The sequence below is a fragment of the Eriocheir sinensis genome, chromosome 4, assembly GCF_024679095.1.
Source record: "Eriocheir sinensis breed Jianghai 21 chromosome 4, ASM2467909v1, whole genome shotgun sequence".
Taxonomy (NCBI): domain Eukaryota; kingdom Metazoa; phylum Arthropoda; class Malacostraca; order Decapoda; family Varunidae; genus Eriocheir; species Eriocheir sinensis.
Genome location: NC_066512.1, coordinates 27,980,762 through 27,988,261, shown reverse-complemented (window position 1 = coordinate 27,988,261; position 7,500 = coordinate 27,980,762). Strand labels below are relative to the sequence as shown.

At 48.3% G+C, this 7,500-nt stretch overlaps 1 protein-coding gene across 1 annotated transcript in view; it reads right to left on the bottom strand.

Annotated features, from left to right (window-relative positions):
- LOC126981757 (homeobox protein dve-1-like) overlaps nt 1-7,500 on the bottom strand; it is a 241,304-nt gene that overhangs the window by 166,750 nt on the left and 67,054 nt on the right. The window contains exon 2 of the mRNA XM_050833315.1: nt 2,133-2,305. The gene's annotated coding sequence lies outside the window, so the exon portion shown is untranslated. The remainder of the gene's footprint in view (nt 1-2,132; nt 2,306-7,500) is intronic.

Genomic DNA, 7,500 nt, shown 5'->3' with positions numbered 1-7,500 from the left:
GAGGAGGACGAGGAGGAGGAGGAGAAGGATGAAAGTTAAGGAGAGAGAGGAAAAGAGAAAGAGAAGAAGGAAAGGGGAAGAGGAGGAGAAGAAGGATGGAAAGAATGATAGCTGAGAAGAGAGAGAGAAAAAGAGAAAGAGAAGAAGGAAAGGGGGAGAGGAGGAGGAGAGGGATGGAGAGAATGAAAGCATAGAAGAGAGAAAAAGAGAAAGAGAAGAAGGAAAGGGGATTAGTAGGAAGAGAATGATGGAGAGAATGAAAGTTAAGGAGAGAGAGAAAAAGAGAAAGAGAAGAAGGAAAGGGGAAGAGGAGGAGGAGGAGAAGGATGGAGAGAATGAAAGCATAGGAGAGAGAAAAAGAGAAAGAGAAGAAGGAAAGGGGAAGAGAAGGAAGAGAAGGATGGAGAGAATGAAGGCAAGGGGATGAGATGGAAAGTGAGAAGGAAGTAGAAAGATTAAAGAAATAAAGAGACAGACAAACAAAAACACTGATAAACAAAACAAAGAAAAAGAAAGGGACAGACAGAGACAACGAGAAAGGAAGTGAGTGAGAGGGAGAGGGAGGGAGGAGCAAGGAAAAGAAGAACGAGAAGGAGGAAGGAGGAAAGGAGGAAGAGAGAGAGAGGGTGGGAAAGAGGGGGGAGGGGATGGGGTTGAATGTTGTAGTAGTAATTGTAGTAGTAGTAGTAGTAGTAGTAGTAGTAGTAGTAGTAGTAGTAGTAGTAGTAGTAGTAGTAGTAGTTTTTATTTTTTTTACAACAAAGACAGCTCAAGGGCACAAAAAAAAGGAAACAATAATATAAAAAAAGCCCGCTACTCGCTGCTCCTATAAAGAATCCAAGGAGGTGGCCGAAAGAGGGGTCAATTTCGGTAGTCGTAGTAGTAGTAGTAGTAGTAGTAGTAGTAGTAGTAGTAGTAGTAGTAGTAGTAGTAGTAGTTGTTGTTGTTGTAGTAGTAGTTTTGTTGTTGTGGTGGATGATTGCAAGCGAGAAAGGAGGAGGAGGAGGAGGAGGAGGAGGAGGGGAAATATATAAAAAATAGGGAGGAAAAGAAAATAGGAGAAGGAGAAAGAGGTGGAAAAGAGAAGGAAGTGATGACTGAAGATGTATAAGGGAGGAGGAGAAGGAGGAGGAAGAGAATGAAGTGAAGATCAGAAGGGAAAAAGGAGGAGGAGGAGGTGGAGAAGTTACGTTGCAAGATATACAAAAAAAAATCATTATCATAATCATCATTATTACCAACATCACCACCATTGTCATCACCATTATCGTCACAACCAATTATCCTACACCCACACTAAACTCTACGGACGCACCACCGCCACCACCGCCACCATCGCCACCCTCTCAGTCATTCTCTTCCCTTCCTTTCCCTTGCCGTCCCTCTCAAAGCCCTTCAGTTCAGCGACACTCAGCGGCGATCGAGCACGAGGGGAGAGAATGGGAAGACGAGGACCAACTCTGTAAGCAGCGAATGTTACTCTCTTGGCACCACAACATGAAGCTCATTGTGTGAAGGGAGGGAGGGAGGGGGCGGGGATAGGAAAGCAAGAAGCGAGGTGAAGGTTGAGTTAAAAAAAATATATCAACGGACGGAAAGACAAAGGTAGACAAATACACAAAACACAAAAAAACGGTAAGAAAGACAAACAGACAGCTAGTAATCTTTAAAAAGCTACTGACTCCGCACTCCTCCTCCTCCTCTTTCTACTCTCTTCTGCAGAACGCACCAATCACCTTAAACTCAAAAAGCGAATGTTATTACTCTCCTGACATCATACGAGCTTCAACGCTGCCTTTAAACAGATACTCTAACCTCACACACATCTCCTCCACCTCCTCTTCCTATTCTCTTCTGCAGAACGCACCAATCACCTTAAACTCAAAAAGCGAATGTTATTACTCTCTTGACATCATACGAGCTTCAACGCTACCTTTAAACAGATACTCTAACCTCACACACATCTCCTCCTCCTCCTCTTCCTATTCTCTTCTGCAGAACGCACCAATCACCTTAAACTCAAAAAGCGAATGTTATTACTCTCTTGACATCATAGGAGCCTCAACGCTACCTTTAAACAGATACTCTAACCTCACACACATCTCCTCCTCCTCCTCCTCAGCAGCACTCACCCATCGCCGTAACGAGGTGGGCACAAGCAGCCAGTTCTCGCGTGTACATTCTGCGGCGTCTTAGCACTCCCTCCACACGGCTCAGGGACATCTGGCGCCCCGTTCCTCTGGCTGAGCCGCGCGCCGACCTCTCCTGCGGCCGCTAATCCTTATCCATCGCCCGCCGCGAGAACCTGCCGACAAAAGGCGAGGTGATAAAGTTGTGTTGGGCTGGACTATCATTTTCCTGCCTTGACTTCCTGCCTGTTTGCATGCCTGGGGACACCTGGGGACACCTGGGGGACACATGGAGATAGCTGGGGATACCTGGGGACATCTTGGGATACCTTTCGGACACCTTAGGACAACTGAGGATACTTGGGGATACTTCTAGATACTGTTAGGGACATGGGGCATCTTGGAGATCTGAACTGTAACAGAACTATATTTTGTTTAATCCACCTACTGTAAGACTTCCTAATATAGCGTTAAGTGGATAGGGAGAGAGAGAGAGAGAGAGAGAGAGAGAGAGAGAGAGTGGGGAACAGTACTATTACAATTACTATCACTACTACTACCATCACCACTGCTACTGCTACTACAACTACTACTAATACTACAACTAGACATTTTATAACACCACTGCTCCTTGTAACTCCCCTCCTCTCTCTTCTCTCTCTACTCTCCCACTCTCCCCACCTCCTCCCCCCTCTCCCTCCCTCCCCCTCCCCCCAACGAAGGCGCTCATGAGCCCAGACAAAGTAAAACAAAGTCATCCCATCCCTGAGCAAAATCAAGCCCGGAGGATCAGCGCATTAGACACACACACACACACACACACACACACACACACACACACACACACACACACACACACACGTAAAAAAATGGGTGAGTTATTGTCTCGACTCGAAGACAAAAAAAAAAAAATAATAATAATAATAATCAGGCTGGTTTGTGTATCATGTGAATCGACGCTTAAGTTAATCTACTGAACTTAGATGAGTTGAACCTTGAGTCTCTGTCACTACTACTACTACTACTACTACTACTACTACTACTACTACTACTACTACTACTACTACTACTACTACTACTACTACTACTACTTTTTTTACAGCAAAGGAGACAGTTCAAGGGCATAAAAAAAAAGAAAACAATAAAAAAAAGCCCGCTACTTACACTACTAGTTACAACTACTACTGTATTATCACTACTACTACTACCACCACCACTACTACTACTACTACTACCACCACCACTACTACTACTACTACTACTACTTTACATTGTTTTTGTTGTTTTTTGTTGTTGTTCAAGAAGGGGGAGAGGCAGAAACGAACACACAAGATAAAAATAAATAAGTAAATATGTAAATAAATAAAAGAAGATAAACATACATACAGATACACAGACGAAAAAAAAAACGTGTCAGGCAAAACCACCACTGCCACCCTCACCCCCACCCCCACCCCCACTCCACCACCACCACCACAAGACCGCCTTTGGAGCATAATTAGATGAACAAGAGGACGATCGCCTACTTGACACTGCTAATAAGGAGAAGGAGGAGGAGGAGGAGGAGGAGGAGGAGGAGGAGGAGGAGGAAAGACGGAAAGTGAAGGATAGTTGAGAAAAAAATGTGGAGAAGATTGAAAGAAAATGGGATGGAAAAAGAATGAAGGGAATGGGGAGGAGGTGGAGGAGGAGGAGGAGGAGGAGGAGGAGGAGGAATTACAAGGGTATGAGAAGGCATATAAGTCCAGTAGATGAAGATGGAAATAAGAATAGAATCTGGTAATGAAGAAATGGCTGTCTTCGTGTTGTTGTTGTTGTTGTTGGTGGTGGTGGTGGTGGTGGTGTATGATGGGGGTGGTGATGGGGGTGGCAGAAGTATATATAAAAATAACAAAACAAAAACAAAAATAGGAACATTAACAAAAACAAAATTGAACAACATCAACAAGGAGGTCATGGAGAGGGTGGGGGGCAGCAGCAAGAGGTCGCAGGGAGGGGGAGGGGGGGGGAGCAGCAAGGGGAGAGGCCGCCGGGACGCAGCGAGAAGAAAGAAGCAAGACAAATCAAGCCCCGCGAGCCGAGGTCTTCCCGCCGAGCCCCCGCCCGCCGCCGCGGCTGAGGAAGACGAGCGGCCCGAATGAAGCACAGTCTTGATGGCTTTGGCAATAATCAAAAAAGACATTAATTTGAGTGCTCGGGAGTCGAGCCCCGGAAAAGGGCTTTTTGCGTCGCTGTGCGGCTTCTGTTCCCTTTGTCGTGGCGCCGTAATATCGGGGCCGCCCCGGCCCGCCCAAAAATCCGTCTCATTAATTCCGCATGGAGTGGTTGTCTTTAGGAATATTTAAAACGTAATCCCGGGCCCGGCGGGCTCATTGGCCGGGATACTGGCGCATTCCGCTTGTCCCGGCCCGCGGCGGCCTTCCCTCCGCTCCGGCGGGCAGCAATCACGGGATCTCTTTTTCCGGCCCGGCGGGGGCGGCGCCCTCTCCCTGCCCCGGGTGCGGCAGTGGCGCCACCCCCGGCCCGGGGCGGGCGGTGGGGCGGTGCGCCACCCCACCGGGCGGGGACGCTCCGGAGAAATTGCCGTCTTAAACGGTTTAAAAATAAGGGAATATCTTGACTGGCGACTGTCGAAAGATTACAGGGCTATTTTGGCGGGATTGTGCAGGCGCCGACCCCTCGTGTCCGACAGCCACGGCCCCCGCCCCCCCGCCCCCCGCCAGGCTTTTTATCCCAACTGCTGGGGCGGCGGCGGCGGCGGCAGCTGGCAGGGTAAGGCCGCATGCGATGTGCTGCCTGGAAGGGAGGTCATCCAGTGGCAGGCAGGCCTTGCAGGTCACGCTGGCCAGTCTAGGTCACTCCACAGCCTGCATGAGCTGTACCAGTGTAATCTTGGGCTGTACGGGGTCACGCTGGTTATGTGAAGTCACTCCGCAGGCAGCCTGGGCCTTGCCAGGTCACGCTGGCTAGCGGGGTAACAGGACACAAGGTTTTACAGCAGTCCTTCCTCTGGGCGGCTCAGGGAGCCCTGAGACAACAACAACGTGATTATGTGCCATTTAAATGTCGTCCACTTATCGCCTTATCTCTTATCTGTCGGTGCCGCGCCGCGCAGCCTGACGACGGGCAGCGAGCGGGAGGCAGAGAGAGGGAGGGTGGCGCTAGTGGGGAGTGGGCGGTGGTGGGCGGGAAGACAGCGGGCGAGGGGAGGGCGGGGAGGCAGTGCAGCAGCCGGCGCCCGCACCGTCGTTGGCCGCGTCTTAACAGCGGCGGGGAACGAGGCGGCTCAGGAGTCTTGGGCGGAATTTCATGCCCCGAGAGTTTCTTATCCCCTGGCCGCCCCGCCCCGCCAGCCCCGCCCCTACAATGGCACCAACTGAGGCCTCTCTTTCCATGTATCATACAGCTTCCCCACCCCCCAAGTGCCTGACTCCTCCCCATTGCCTACCCCTTCCCCCTCTCACTGCTCCCCACTTCTCCATTCACACTCATAACACACACAAGTTTACCACACCTGCACACGTCGCTTCCTTCACCCACCTATGCCTGTTCTCCCCCACCAGTGCTCTCCTGCTCCCCACTCTTCATCCCTCACCCCGGTACTGCTCACACTCCTGCCGCAACACAACCATGCAACACAATTTTTCAACATTACGAAACATCCCCCCCCCCCCCTCCGCTTATGCCTGTTCCCCTTTTCTACAAGTGTCCCCTTCTTCCTTCCTTCCCTAAATTTCTTCCTAGTTCCCTCTTCTTTCATTCGGTTAATCCTCCTTTCCTCTTTTTTTCCAATCTTCTTCCTACTTTCTGCCAGCCTTCCTTCCTTCCTTCCTTTCCTCCTTCATTCCTTATTTCACACTCACCGTATCCTAATCATCTTCCTCTTCCTCCTCTTTCTCCTCCTCCTCACTCCCTGATACAAAGAAAACTCCCTCCTGCCTTCCTCCTCCCTCCCTCCCTCCTCCCTCCCTCCCTGATCAGCCCTTCAATCACGGATCAAGACCATTTTTTCTCTCCTCCTGTCGCACGTTTTTACAGGATCATAATACTCTTTTCAGCGGCCCCTTTATCACGCTCTTAATTCCCTTCACCTCGCTGCACTTCGCTTCCCTTATAGACACGTAGTCGCTAAACTCTAGAAAGGTGGCGCTGACTATGAGTATGGACAGATAGATAGATAGATAGAGACAGATAGATGGGGATAAGTAGAGAGATTGATGGAGATAGATGGATGCATAAATAGACAGATAGATGGAAGCATAAATAGAGTGATTGATATACTTTCTTTAATAGGAGCAGTATTTAGTGGGCTTTTAGTATATATGTTTTTTTGCCTTTGAGATGCTTGAGATAGATAAAGATAGAAATATATAGATATAGATAGACAGATAGATAGATAGAGATAAATACGTATAAACTGAAAGATGGCTAGATAGGTACTCAGATAGATAGATATAGATACAGATGAATAGATAAAGATAGATATGAACAGATAGATATATGGACTGATAGATAGATAATTAGATAAATATAGTGTGAGAGAGAGTGTGTGTGTGTGTGTGTGTGTGTGTGTGTGTGTGTGTGTCCTCATCAACATAGTAAATTAGTCCCCCCTTCAACGGTACCCCAGCCCCTTCAACGGTACCCTAGCCCCTTCAACGGTACCCTAACCCCTTCAACGGTACCCTAGCCCCTTCAACGGTACCCTAGCCCCTTCAACGGTACCCTAACCCCTTCAACGGTACCCTAGCCCCTTCAACGGTACCCTAGCCCCTTCAACGGTACCCTAGCCCCTTCAACGGTACCCTAGCCCCTTCAACGGTACCCTAGCCCCTTCAACGGTACCCTAGCCCCTTCAACGGTACCCAAGCCCCTTCAACGGTACCCTAGCCCCTTCAACGGTACCCTAGCCCCTTCAACGGTACCCTAGCCACTTCAACGGTACCCTAACCCCTTCAACGGAACCCCAGCCCCTTCAAATGGTAATACCCTTGCCCTTCGTAATGGTAACCTTAGCCATTGTGCTCAGTGAAGGGACATAATGGCCCGATGTTGATTAATGGTTCGTAATACACGTAATTATATACAGTTTTGTTTGTCATTAATATTAAAGCGTCTGTGAGTCTTGTGCGTCGCTATCAATCTGTTGTTATTATTGTTATTGTGGTTATTATTATTATTATTATTATTATTATTATTATTATTATTATTATTATTATTATTATTATTATTATTATCGTCATTCCTGTTGTTATTCTTTTCATTATAACTATCATCATTGCCCTTTACTTTCTCTTCCCTCCCTTTTTAAATCTTCCCTTCCCCCTTCCATCTACTACTGACCCCCCTCCCCCTTCTTTTCTCCCTTTCT